General features: G+C 48.0%; 1 protein-coding gene across 5 annotated transcripts in view; it reads left to right on the forward strand.

The window, feature by feature from the left end:
* The first annotated feature begins 1365 nt into the window (after positions 1-1365).
* ROBO1 (roundabout guidance receptor 1) overlaps positions 1366-13269 on the forward strand; it is a 1078784-nt gene continuing 1066880 nt past the window's right edge. For 2 of the 5 annotated variants that reach the window (XM_056807826.1, XM_056807829.1), the window contains exon 1: positions 1418-1835. The gene's annotated coding sequence lies outside the window, so the exon portion shown is untranslated. Of the gene's footprint in view, positions 1836-13269 lie in introns of all 5 variants that reach the window. The other 3 variants (XM_056807827.1, XM_056807833.1, XM_056807836.1) reach the window with 3 other exon arrangements.

Raw genomic sequence — 13269 nt, forward strand, 5'->3', positions numbered from 1 at the left:
TTGGTCTAATAGAATCCACAGCCACCGAATTCAATAAAATATTTATTCAGTAGCTACTATGTTCAAGGCTCTTTACTTGGCACTGTGCGTTCAAAGATGGAAGACTGAGTGATTTAAGGCTTGTTAAACAGGTACCCCACAGCACTTGGAAGTTGGTCATCCGGCGCCATCAGAAATGGCTTAAGAATGGGAAACTGCACAAAGGGAACGCTATCAGAATCCAGTAGAGCCCCTCCTTTGGCCCTGTAGTTGGTGATAACTTCGCACACGGCCAGAGCAAAACCTTTTTCTTTTTAAACCTTTCGAGGGTTTCTTACTGTTCAGACAAGGAGAGTTCAACTCTAGTCCCCCTAGAGAGGATTCTGTGCGTTAGCCGGTCTTGAAGCAACAGCTGTTGTCAGGGGTTACTGGGGTGGGAGAGGAGACCCCTAATTGCTTCAAGGGATCATTTGCAAGTCCTGCGCCATCTGAAGTGATCTTCCATTTTAAGGTCTTCTGGTTTTCCCCCATTTTGCTTTCTACTTGCTGTGTATTCCATAGGCCTTAGGAGTCAATACACTTTGACAAAACCTTCCTATAATATTCACCTGAGAACTGAAGCCACAACTTACTAAACTCATTGTTACCGCGAGGATTTGCAACTAAACCATCCTATGGATAGTCAGCGGGGGAATGAACCTTCTTATCAGCCTCCAAAGGGCCGGGTACACGTGCAGCCTTAAATCTAGGTCGGGGTCCAAACAGTCACAGTGGCTAATGATGGCTAATCCTGGCCTTGTGGCCTCCTGGGCCGCCCTACTTAAATGTCTGGAGAGAGTTTCATGGCGGCCAGCTGGTAATGCCCATATGCCCCGTTTTAAGCCTCCTGGTTTCCCAGTTTACATTTCTAAGGACAGCAGAGTTTAGAGTGGTTTCAGTAACATGGCAAATATTCAGTTGATTATCACGACAGTCTTTCTCTTTCCAGTTCGGCACTGTAACGTGTGGGTCTATTTGAAGCCATGAGCTTAGAATCAGTGGAATGACTCACTTTCCATTTGCTGCTCTTTAAAACTGCACGGAACATCTGACTGACTAGCAATGACAAAGTGGAGCACTGTCCCCAACTGCTCAGGCCCCCCTTGGGCTCATCTCCCTCTTTGTACCTCGGCCACTTATCGGAGTTTGAAGAAGCCGTTTAAACAAAGTAGTGTAACGGGCTTCATGGGAATCAGTCAAGCTCTGGCGTTAACGCTATGAGAACAGGCCCTGAGCTGTCAAATCCCACAAACAGGGCGTCTGAAGTGCCAGGAAAACGGTCCTTTTGGATATTCAGCCCACATTTCGCCTCTTCACTGTGTGCCCTTTTCCCGCCCAGCACAGACGGGCAGTGCCAAGCCCAAGTGGAACAGTGTCATGCCGCCCCAAGTGCGTCGGTGGGCGTCCCTTGGTAGAAGCTCCAGCATTAGAGGGCTGGAGGTGAAGGGATCAATGAGACCCCCCCCCCCCCCCCAAGCTGCTGGCGGAGTGCTGCTTTGTAGCTCCCGGAGACAGAGGCAGTAGGACCCAGGGGCCTTCCGCAGCCACCAATAGAAGCGCACGCGGGGCTCTATTTGTATGCAATGCCTTCTGCTCTGCGCATTAATAGGAGTCCAGATAACGGGTCGGGAAGAACTCCTTCTCCGGAAGGGCTGCGTTTCTCCAGGTCCTCCGAGTGCGAAGAAAGCGGGGCTCCGCCCCTCCCCCGCATTTGCAAGTCCTGCTGCCAACTGGGGAAGGCTTCTCCGGGCAGGAAAGTTGCGAGGACTGCGGGAAGCATGGAGCTGCCGCTCTTCTAGGAAGACCGTCCTCGGAGGGTAAGTGCCCCCAAACGCTCGAGTAGGAGTCCCGGGAGCGCGCTAAGGGACGCGTCTAGGTGAATGCTGGCCCTGGGGGCTGTGTGGTCTTTGTGCAGGCTGCGTGCACTCTGCAGTTTGCTAGTGCGGGAAGGGGCGTGCATGTGCTGTGTGTGTGTGTGTGTGTGTGTGTGTGTGTGTGTGTGTGTGTGTGTGTGTGTGAGCATACACCGACGTTCCCTGCACGCGTCTATGTATTGCTCTGCGCCTGGTCCTTTAACTGCTGGAAAACCGAGTCCAACAAGTTGCCCTTCAGGGGCTAAAGGTGTGTCTATGCCCGAGAAGTGAGGTGCGGGGAGGCCGGGGTTCCTGGGGACGGACTGCGTGACAAAGAAGTTTGCGGCTGGGTCTCGGCTAATTGGCCGGTGGGTTGGGGTTAAACTCCGGGCGGGAGTGGGCTGTGGCGCATTTATCCCGAGCCGGAGCCGCTGCTTTGGCAGGTTCCGTTGAGGGCAGCCCAACTTTGCAGGGTAACCTTCCCCGGCTTGGCTGGTGCCTGGCCTGGAGTGAGCCTAAGTAAATAGACGGGCCCCAAACTTGAAGCCAATTCCCAAAGCGCTAGGAGGAGGAGGAGGAGGAGGAGGAGGAGGAGGAGGAGGAGGAGGAGGAGGAGGAGGAGGAGGAGGAGGAGGAGGAGGAGGAGGAGGAGGAGGAGGAGGAGGAGGAGGAGGACGAGTTTTTGTTTCTGTGACCATTTTGTGGCTATCGTGATAATGTCGGGATGGTGCTGCTGGCGCGCCTTGTGCCTTTGACAGTTCACCCCGGGGCTCCCCAGTAAGGAGCTTTCTCACCCACCTCCCTGCAGACGACGTTGCGGCAACCGTATTGTGTGTTTGGACTTGAACGTGCAGTGGGGCTCTGCTAGAAGTCGGGGAGAGCTCCCTCCCTGCCCGCAGCCTCCCTTTGTCAGGTGACTTCTCCGGGGAGGAAGGCAGAGGTGCCGCTCCCCGCCCATTTTCTGCACCCGCGGAGGGTGCCTGCGGAAAGTCGTGCTGTCGGTGGCATTTGGCTGGGAGTCTGGGAGTCTCTGCATTATTTATGAGTGCTCGCGTGCCTGCCTCTGGGGAGCGTTCTTTCTCCCGGCCCCGCCCCCTTCCCCCAGAGGCAGCTTGGGCTGGCGGTACCGCGGAGTGCTGCCGCTGCTGCTCGGTTCTGCAGTGCTGAGCACACAATAGAGGGAGAGAAAGGCAGAGTCCCGGGTTGGGCTGGCGCGAGCAGCTCGCTCCGAGGACCTTCCTGCCAGGGCTGCTGCGGCCGGGGCTGCGGCTGCGGCTGCGGCTGCGGCTGCGGCAGTGCAGCAGAACCCCCCAACCCCCTCCCGGCGCAGTAGCGCTGTCTAAGGATCACGCTGTCGAAGGCGCGGTTTACGGAAAAGGCGTCTATTGCAAGCGAAGGTCCCAGCCTCACTTTTGGCCACACTTAACGTACAAACACGGGTGGCCGGAGGACGTGGGAAGCTTTCCGTGGCCTCCTCCCACACCCAGCCCGGAAAGCGGAGCTTCCTGACGGTGACCCAAAGCTGCGTTAGCCGAGTAGTGAAGCTCCGGGCTAGAGAGCAGGTGCTTAAGTAGACGAGAGGCGAAGGGAGCAGCAGCAGCGGCGGGGGAGGAACAGTCGCGCAGGTTTCCCAGAGGCGAAGGAGAGGCACGCGGACCCCATCGATTTTGCTCCCCCTTTCCCTGCCCCCTCCTTTCCCTTCCCTATTCTCTACCGTACGTTTTTGAAAAACAAGCAAGCAAGGAAGGAGCAGCCTCTGCCCGAGGTTAACGTTAAGAGAGTCGGGCGCACGATAACTGGCGCCTGGAATCCGGGTGCGAATGGTGATCCTCCTTCGTGTCCTACCTCCGACCTCAGACCTCCTAATAGTGTCTCCGGCGCGACCTTACAGCCTTCTCTGGCCCCAGATGCAGGCACAACCGCAGGTCCTGCGTCCATTTGCACGGCATCCTCTTCCGCGGGCACCTAACTAGGTTTTGTTATGAAATCCTTTATGTGCCTTTGAGAAAGGGGGAATTCCTTTAATTTGGGACTGAGTTCGAATCCCTCCAGAAACGGGGAGGAATTATCTGTCAATTGTCTCCCGAGTAAAGCCGAGGTACTTGTGTCCCAGGTTTCATTAGTGACCTTACAAAGGTTCACTTACATGCTCAGCTAGAGGACGGGAAAGGGCGGCCGCGGTGTGCTGACGGTGCATTCTTTGGGCCCATCTACTGTGATTCATTTTACAATCTTCCATCATTGGAATCCTCTCCTAGAGAGAACCATCTCATTGATGCTGCAGGTGCTCCTTTTAGCATTGAAAGGCCCCAAGAGTGAATGATTTACAGATTAGCTCGGTAGGAGCCAGGCTGGAGCTTTTGGGGTTGGAGGAGGAAGAGAGAAACTCCTTTTCTCCCTGAGCTGATTTTGCCTCGACTAGTTGGGAAAAAAAGCACCGAAGTGAGAGTTGGGATTCTGAGTTTGCTACCAGAGTTCTGTTGAAGCCTCAGTTTGCATGTCTGGTGGGATGGGGGGAGCTGAGCTAGAACTCTGGTTCCTCCCAGCTGTCAACTCCAGGGACTCAAGGATTTAGCCTGTCCTTAGGAATGATGTAGAAAGGAGAAGGCAAGGAGAGGTGTGCCAGGTGGAGCTGGCTAAAGCCACGGAGCTCGGGCCACTGATCTCCCATCGGGTGTGTTCTGAATGCACACGTCCCCCAGTAACGCCTGCGAAGCTCATGGCCAAGGGGCCTCCCTAAGAAAGGCTCTGGTCGCCGGCCCCACTTCCCCTCCCATGTCATCCCTCCTCTGACGGCCTCAGCACCAGATGCTTTGAGATCCCCCGAGTTGCTCGTTCCCAGAAGTTTAGATCCGAATGCAGAGCTATGTGGCTAGCTGGCCGCCACCCCACGTTGTTACTTTGGGGCAGTGCGCTGCAAGAGAAGGAAGTACTGCAGAATGACCGAGTGCCGCCCTGGCCCGCTTCCATGGGATATCGGCAGGTCCATCCGTCTGTCCAAATGGGAAGCTCAGTACCTGAAATAAAACTACCGGGACGCCACCCTCCTGGAGTGTCTGGAGGCTGGCTGACGTAGCCCATGGCAGCTCCTTGGGGCCCACGCTGGTCCTGCACACATTAAGGCCTCAGCTTGTGTATGGAGGGATGTGCTCAAGCACGAGAGATCCCCAAAGGGTGGCTACAACTTACTTGAATAATGACATCAATCAGCCCCAAGGCCTGGGTGAGATGTGGGCTTAAAGGGAAAAGCCAGCCAGCAAAGCGAGCCCAGAGCTGCTTGATGAAGGAGCGGTGCTGTGCACCACTTGAACATGGAACTCCAGGGGAGGATCCCTGCAGTCAGCGACAGAGCGAGCTTGTCCTCAAGCTGATGTTGCTCTGCTCTGACTTGAGAAACAGGAATTCGAACTCAGGTCAAAGTTGGGGTGCCAAAACAGTTCCCCGGGCTGGGATATTCCTAGTTTTTCTGTTGCAGCATATTTGAAGCAAGATGTGGAAGTTCTATAACTAGAAAAAACCTGAGCAAACTCTCCGTCATATAGAAGAAAGTTCCAAGGTGCAGAGAAGGTGGCTTCCGCACAGCCGACAGATTAGGAGCTAGAGAACAGGCCCGCTGCCTCTGGATAGGACAACCTTTGGAAGAACTTGTGACACAATATAAACAAAGCAGCCAAGCGGCAGAAGGAATTAGGGTATTTGAAATATTCCTGTAGGAAGCCAATTGTCATTACAGCATCTGGGCCTTTATTGCTGTATACTTCATCTACAGATTGAAGCAGCAAGAGTAAATAAAAATAGGGCTAGATTCGAAGTCAGCAGACCTGGGTTCAAATCCTGCCTCCAATATTTATTAGCCACGGCCAGTGTAACTCGTGTCCCTGAAGCGATTCCCTAAGACTCGGGTGATCTTAGAACAGTGAGGTACCCACGTCTCAGTTTTCATGTCCTAGACGTGATTGACACTAGTTCAATCTTAAATTCTCTTCCCAGTCTAGATCTATGACCTCTGCTTTGATGAAGTTAGAGAAATCCCAGATTCCTGCGTTCTACACTACGAGGGATAGTAGGAGTAATTAACATTCACATAGCATTGATTATGTGCCGGGCACTGGTAACTACGTTTTAATCACGCTCTCATTTGATCCTCACAACAACCCTGAGAGAGAAGTGTTATTATCATTATCCCCATTTTACAGATGAGGAAACCGAGGCAAACAGACGTCAAAGTGACTTACTTGTCTGGGGTCACAAATCTAAAAAAATAGGAGGCTAAACTTGACTCCAAGTCTGGTACTCTATCTGCTGTACCATGTAGCTGCTTCCTACATCTTTTGAATATATTGTGCTACATGCATTACTGCTCTATTACCAAAGACCTCTGAAGATCATATATAATCATTTTAATAAAAAGTCAGATCTGGAGACAGGAGGCCCTGGGTTCAAATGTGGCCTCAGACACTCCCTAGCAATGTGGTCCTGGGCAAGTCACTTAACCCCCATTGCCTAGCCCTTACTGTAATATTGATTCTAAGATGGAAGGTAAAGGTTTTTTTTTTTTAACTATTTATTATTTATTTATTTATTATCTATATTATTATTAAGCTGGTAAAGAGATAGGCGATCTTCATTACTAAGAGATCATTTAGTCTATACTCTTTAGTTTTCAAGACCGCCATCACATGCCACATTATATTGATCCTATCCTGCTTTATTTAACTACTTACCATCTTCTTTCTTTCTTCTGCCTACTGTCTTATATTTATTGCTACTTTTATGCCTTTGCTCACGTGGCTCTTCTCACATGAAATGTCATTAAATCCTAGACTGAAAGGTAGAAAAATCTGTCGTCACATCAGCTAAGACTTGGGTTTGATGAATGAGACAAGGAGATGGAGAGTGATTATTTATCCAGGGGAACATATAAAGCTGCAGAGTCACGTCTCAAAGCTGGGTCTTCCTTCTCACTTCCAATCCAGCCCTCTTCCCATTAGTACTACCCTTACGTGTCACTTCCTTTCTACTTTTCCTTTTCCTTTTCCAATGATCCAAGATGCTTTCAGGCCCAGTCGGAGCCTGTAGACGCAAGAGGCACTGGATTTGAATTTGGAGCACATCCTCACTTTGTAAATTAACCTCTCTGAGACTTTGTTTCTTTATCTATAAAGTGGGATGGTTGGACTTAGTGAAGCAGTGATCTTCCTGAAACATCCACCCATCATAACAGCTCTGCTATTATACATTTCCGTACTCTGAATTCTTAAAACCTTTGTCACTTTTTATCCATCTGGACTGTATCATAGCTGGAAAATCGCCTCGCTGTTGCAGTCCTCCAATGAAGAAGGGCTTGGGGTGGGGCAGGGAATGGGGGATATACTCCGGACCCGGGAGATAACTGGTACAAATGAACACCTCCTCAGAAAACTCCAGACCGCATGGGTCAGTATTCCTTGGGACCGGAGAGATTAATGGCTCAAGAACATGAAGAAGCCTTCATGCAGCCTGAAACCTACCAGCAATAACGAATCCCGATATTAAAAGTCACAGATCAGAGATTAAAAACTACAAGGCGTGTTATAAACGACGACGAGCTTTCACGTTATCATTTTATAAATGAGTAAACGGAGCTCAAGCCCTATAGTCGGTTCAGTTTCCCAGGAGGGCTTAGAAGCGGGTCTTCCTGACTCCAGGTCCGCTTTCCAGCCGCTATACAGTGCACTGAAGTTGTTTGGAAATTGTAGCCCTGCGGTTTTTCACTCTACTTTTTGTCTCACAAACTCCCCCAAACGACTGTCCGTGTGAGTTATTTCAAACGGCTCTATTTTCTGTCATTTACAAAATAGGGAAAATGTCACAATCCAAATTAGAGAAGCATCCCTTGTGCTTAGAAGTAACTGAATTCAGCCCTTCCCCACAGCCATCATGGACTTTCCTGGGGGAATCTCTCCCATGATGCCCACGGCAGTAATCGCCCCTCTCATGGAGCTATTCCTCAGGGTGTCTCTGAACCGTCTACTCCACCAGTATAAAGAGGGTAACAGTATCTTCACCTTTTAGTCTTCTCTTCTAGGAATATGCTACTGATTCTCTGCGTTGTTCCCGATGTATCTGCCGAGGCCCTTCTCCTTTCTCATATGTTACTGAATTCGTAACATTTTCTCTCAGTTGCAATTAAGCATAATTTAACTAACCATATATACTTCAAACTGCGTCTCATGGAGTTCCAAAGCTTGCCTAGCCTTCTTCCTAAGAAAGAAGGAAGGAAACGAGCACTGCTTAAGCACTTACAAGGTGTCATGCCCTCTGCAGAAGGCTTTACAATGTTTTACAAATATTTCATTGGATTCCTGTGAGGTCGGGGCTATTCTTATCCCCATTTTGAAGAAACTGAAACAGAAACTTGAATGACTTGCCCAGAATTACACAACTAGTAAGTGTTTGAGGCCTGATTTGAACTCTGATCTTCTTGACTTGAGGCCCAGCATTCTTTCCATTGTCCCATCTAGTTACAGTATCTCTAGTATACAGTATTCATGGAGGCTCACTAGTATGAATGGATACTTCTGCTGCTGCCTAAGATGCCGACTCCACTGTAGCTTAGAAGGTGATCTCACAGCATTACTAGTACTAAGAATTGATTCCTTTGATGTGGCAAAGTCAGAAAATTCTTGCATTGCTGGTGGAGTTGTGAATTGGTCCAAGCATTCTGGAGGGCAATTTGGAACTATGACCAAAGACTGTCTGCCTTTTGATCCAGCCACAGCACTGCTGGGTTTGTACCCCAAAGAGATAATAAGGAAAAAGACTTGTATTTATAGCTGTGCTCTTTGTGGTGGCCAAAAATTGGAAAATGAGGGGATGCCCTTCCATTGGGGAATGGCTGAACACATTGTGGTATATGTTGGTGATGGAATACTATTGTGCTTAAAGGAATAATGAAGTGGAGGAATTCCATGGAGACTGGAACAACCTCCAGGAAGTGATGCAGAGCGAGAGGAGCAGAACCAGGAGAACATTGTACACAGAGACTAATACACTGTGGCACAATTGAAGGTAATAGATTTTTCTACTAGCAGCCATGCAATGATCTAGGACGACCCAGAGGAATTTATGAGAAAGTACACAATCCACATCCAGAGAAAGAACTGTGGGAACAGAAACACAGAAGAAAAACATGGTCGATCATGTAGTTCAATAGGGATACGATTAGGGTTTTGACGTTAGAAGATCACTCTAGTGCAAATAGGAATAACATGGTAATCGTTTTTGAACAATGATACATATATAACCCAGTGGAATTGCTTGTCAGCTCCAGGAAGGGGAAAGGAAGAGGGGTGGGAAAATCATGAATCATGTAACCATGGAAATATTCTCAATAAAAAAAATATTAAAAAAGTGATCCCTCCAAAGCCCTCCTTATAATGAGTCTCTACACACTTAGCTAAACTGATCCTTAAACAACAGACATAGAGTTCCTTGTTGGAATCAAATACTTTCCAACTTGGTTGGACTTGTGGGAGCTTGTCCTCTGCTGACATAGCCATCAAGAACCCATGTAAACTTTCATGCCATCATAAGGGTGCAAAGTAGGTCTTGAGAGGGCATTTGGCAAATCTTAGTTCAATATTATTTATGCAAAAATCTTCTGACATGACACGACAGCCATCTGTCCTATTCATGTCATCTTTTTTTAAATAGAACTACTGAACAAAAGCTACCCTTGGAGAAAAGAAGAAAAACGTGTTTCTTTATGGAAGCCTGTTTTTCATCCCTTTTAATGATAAGAGAGTAGCATTCACAGCTCATATTCAATAATGATCTTAGTTAGGAGGATTTGAAATCTTCTAAGAGTTGGCTCAGCATCCTCTTCATCCTCTTAACAATCTTATTTGACTCAGCATTTAAGCAAGTGGCTGGCAGGCTAAGTACCTGCAGACTGCCCAACCCTTGTTTACCCGGGGAAGCCATGAGATCAAAGAGGATTCAGAGCACACATGAAGATTGTTAAAAGTCGTGATTAGTCCAAAATCGTATTTTCCCGGAGTAGATTGTTAAATCCTGAAACTCTGCTTCCTGCCGCCTTATATGATTCAAGGGCCAAGTGTCAATGTGGTAATGATACTTGAAATGACTTGGGAAATGACCAAATACCTCAAGGCCATACGTAGGCGTTGCCTTACTCTATTCATGGGGTTCAGAGGAGAGAGAAAATAGTAGACCAAAGGCAGAATTGTTGGGAGGTCTAACATATAAGGCATCGGCAAGAGTATACGGTGGAATAATTAAGTCACTTAAGTAGCAAAAGCATCTTAATAGTTGCATTATGCTTATGGAGCTGACAGCTGGCAAGGTATGATGGAGTCTCTGGCATGCAAGACCGAATGAATAACTGAATGTATTGAAAGGGATGCAGATCCTCAGGAGGACGTCCTATTGGGGCTGATACAAGGTGGCCAATATGGCAAAACGGTAACCACCTGAACATGAAAACAGACAGATCAAAGATGAACATGATCAAATGAGATTATTCCAGTGACACAAATGTATGCAAGGACAGGGAAGTGCAGATAACAGCGCACCTGCTTATTTCCCATCTCTTTAGAGAGATGTGTACAAAGACAGTCTGGGCTCCAGTGATGGAGAGAGCATTGATTGCATTTGGTGCTGCTGAAGAGTCTCTGCAAATAAAGATACAGAATTCCCCTGCTATGCTTCATTCTTTAGTGTCTGATTAAATGCCATTCAAGCCAATCCTAGTCAATGCCATCCTTCTTAGCTCAATAAGCAGCAGCTTGGTGTCCTATTGATATCCCACCCCTCTATGTGGTCTCATATTGTTACAAATGCAGCGCACCATTCACTCTCCTTTGTACGAGGCCTGAAGATCCGATTACTGACTTTGGTTTGCTTTTTGTTTTGTTCTGTTTGGTTTCCTTCCAGGGTCCATGGTGGATTACTGATGGATTGTGCTGACTTACCCAGGGTGGGTTTGGGTGGGAGCTTTTTCCCTGCTTCCCCCCTGGGTTCATGCTTTCGTCATGGAACTGAGTGAATCCAAGTGGCCTCAGGGGGGCCAACTTCTGACCTTCATCTTAGGAGCCTCATTAACATAGTGTTGTAAACAGCTAAACTACCTGCATCTCGCACTGTCATGTTGATAGATTAGCTATATTAAAGAGACTTCTGGGTGATTCTGCCTGCCATTCAGTGTTACACATAGGGATGCTGATGAAACGCTTCAAATAGATGACGTGGAATCTCTGGTTAAAGCCAAGTCTCATAAAACTTGGAGAAGCTGAGCAGTGCTCGCATGTCTCCAAATCATTCGGTTAGGATGGGCTTTGATACTAGGTGGCTTTATTTAAAATTCTCGCATTTCGAAGGCTTTTTTATTTTACTTTTACTTTTGCCTAAGTCAGGGAATTAACTGTCTGACGCCTTTGATCTATGTTAACCCTCAGTGACGGCATTCATATGCATTTTATGGTATATCTCATGCTCTTTTGTGTTATAGATGAGAATCGGTGACTTCATAATTAGTTGTTAAGAGCCTGTCTGTGACCGCCATCTCTTCCAAGTTGATTGCCTAATTGTTGGGCTACCGTAGTTCACAGAGCTTATGGATCATGTTTCAGTTGTGTTTCCAGAAGTTTCCTTTCATTAATATGGGCAGTCCCAAAAGCCTTAGCACGATGTTAAGTTTTACAGGCTTAAAATTCATTTTTATTTCGTGCTGATCGACTTTGTCTATTCTTATCTTTAGTCTTCTCAAAACAAGCTGGGCCCCTAGAGCTCTGCTGGCTACAGCTCTCATCCCTTGTGATGATAGAGGCATCTCTAGAGGGGAGTGCATTTCTCTAATGACTAGAGGCCCCTTCCAGTGGTTTTTCCAATGCTGATCAGCAGAGATCAGAACTCAAGTTTCATGTAAACAGTGTCAACTAACCCCCACCCACAGGGGGTGCTTAATGTAAACATGCAACAGTATGGACAGAAGTGGTGAAGTATGGCCCCTCAGCACTGAGATAGTTACTAGACTGAGGCACGTGGGAACCCTCAGCTTCTTTCAGCGAGTAAGGCTGGTGACCTTCCTTCCTGGGACCAGAGTGCAACCCAACCAGGCCTTCAAGCAGTGCTGCTAAAGGGATGCATTGATAATAAAATGAAAGGATTAAGAAGGAGGATTAAGCACCAGGCTTTCCCAGGCTCTAAGAAGTCTCACTACATTTCCTGCATGGGAAAGTCTTCCTTTTTCTTGAAGCTCCTTAAGCCCTCACCTATGTCTGGCTTCAGGAGATGTAGTGATCTTTAGATGACTGAGGAATGAGCTCCTGATGCCTGAGTCCAACCCAGCCTACTCCAGCCTCCTGAGCTTGGCCTCAGGCCCTCCCACCAACAAGGTCTCTTGATCAGATCCCATAGTTGTTATGAGGATCTTCATGATGCAATCTTCTCAATGAGGAAAGCCCTGTAAACACTCCCCTTCAGCCTCAGGGGAGATTTTATGGCAGCAGGACCAGCAGAGACCAGTGGAGAGCTCCTCTCCACTCGGCTTCAAGGCCAGGAAGCAAAAGGCCCTTCAGCTGGATGGTGTCTTTCAAAGCCCCTCCCCAGATTCCAGATTCTGCTGTTCCCGGCATGCGGGCCCAACCAACTTCTGAAAAACCCTTTTCCTCTCTGATATCTCAAGCCATTCCTCTCTCCTTTCTACGCTACGACACCCAGGAGGCCATTGTCCACAGTGATGCTTAGCTTCCTGGATGGGAGTCCAACCGAGAGCACTCCATATGTTGGCATTCATTCCCGCTATTTTTACCATGTTGTCTTCGGACCTCGAATAGTCACTGGGCCGTTTCCCGTCCCTCTTTCTTGCTTATCTTGTGTCTGTGCTAGGTGAAACACGTCCCAGCGAGCAGCCCTTAACACCGCTTATGTTCTAGCAAGTACAGGCACGGACTTTGGTGATTTAACTCCTTGAGGTCGTTCCCGAAATCACTGTTTTCTTTCTCACTCTGATCTTAGGGCATCTGTAGCATTCCATGGTGGAGAAGGCAGGAGATTATGATCAACGGCTTTCCAGCAAGAAATACTACTCTAGTATAATAATGGACTGTCTTGTCTCTTTTAGGGAAAACCGGTCCTGGAGGTGTTTCTGGGATATTTTATTAAGCACGTCTCAGCTAAAAGAAAATTCTTTTTTAAGTGTTTTTAACTAGACTTGTAAGTGCATCAAACCAAAGGGGTTTTTTTCTTCCAAACCAAGCTGCATGTGACACTATAGGGTTATGTCACGTGCCCATAGGGCCATAGCCATATGTGTCAGATGCAGAACTTGCACCTGGAACCACCTGGCTTCAATAATATTCCTACTCCTTCCCTATTGTGCCTCTCAGGAAAGGAA

This window comes from Monodelphis domestica, chromosome 8 (assembly GCF_027887165.1).
Source record: "Monodelphis domestica isolate mMonDom1 chromosome 8, mMonDom1.pri, whole genome shotgun sequence".
Classification (NCBI taxonomy): domain Eukaryota; kingdom Metazoa; phylum Chordata; class Mammalia; order Didelphimorphia; family Didelphidae; genus Monodelphis; species Monodelphis domestica.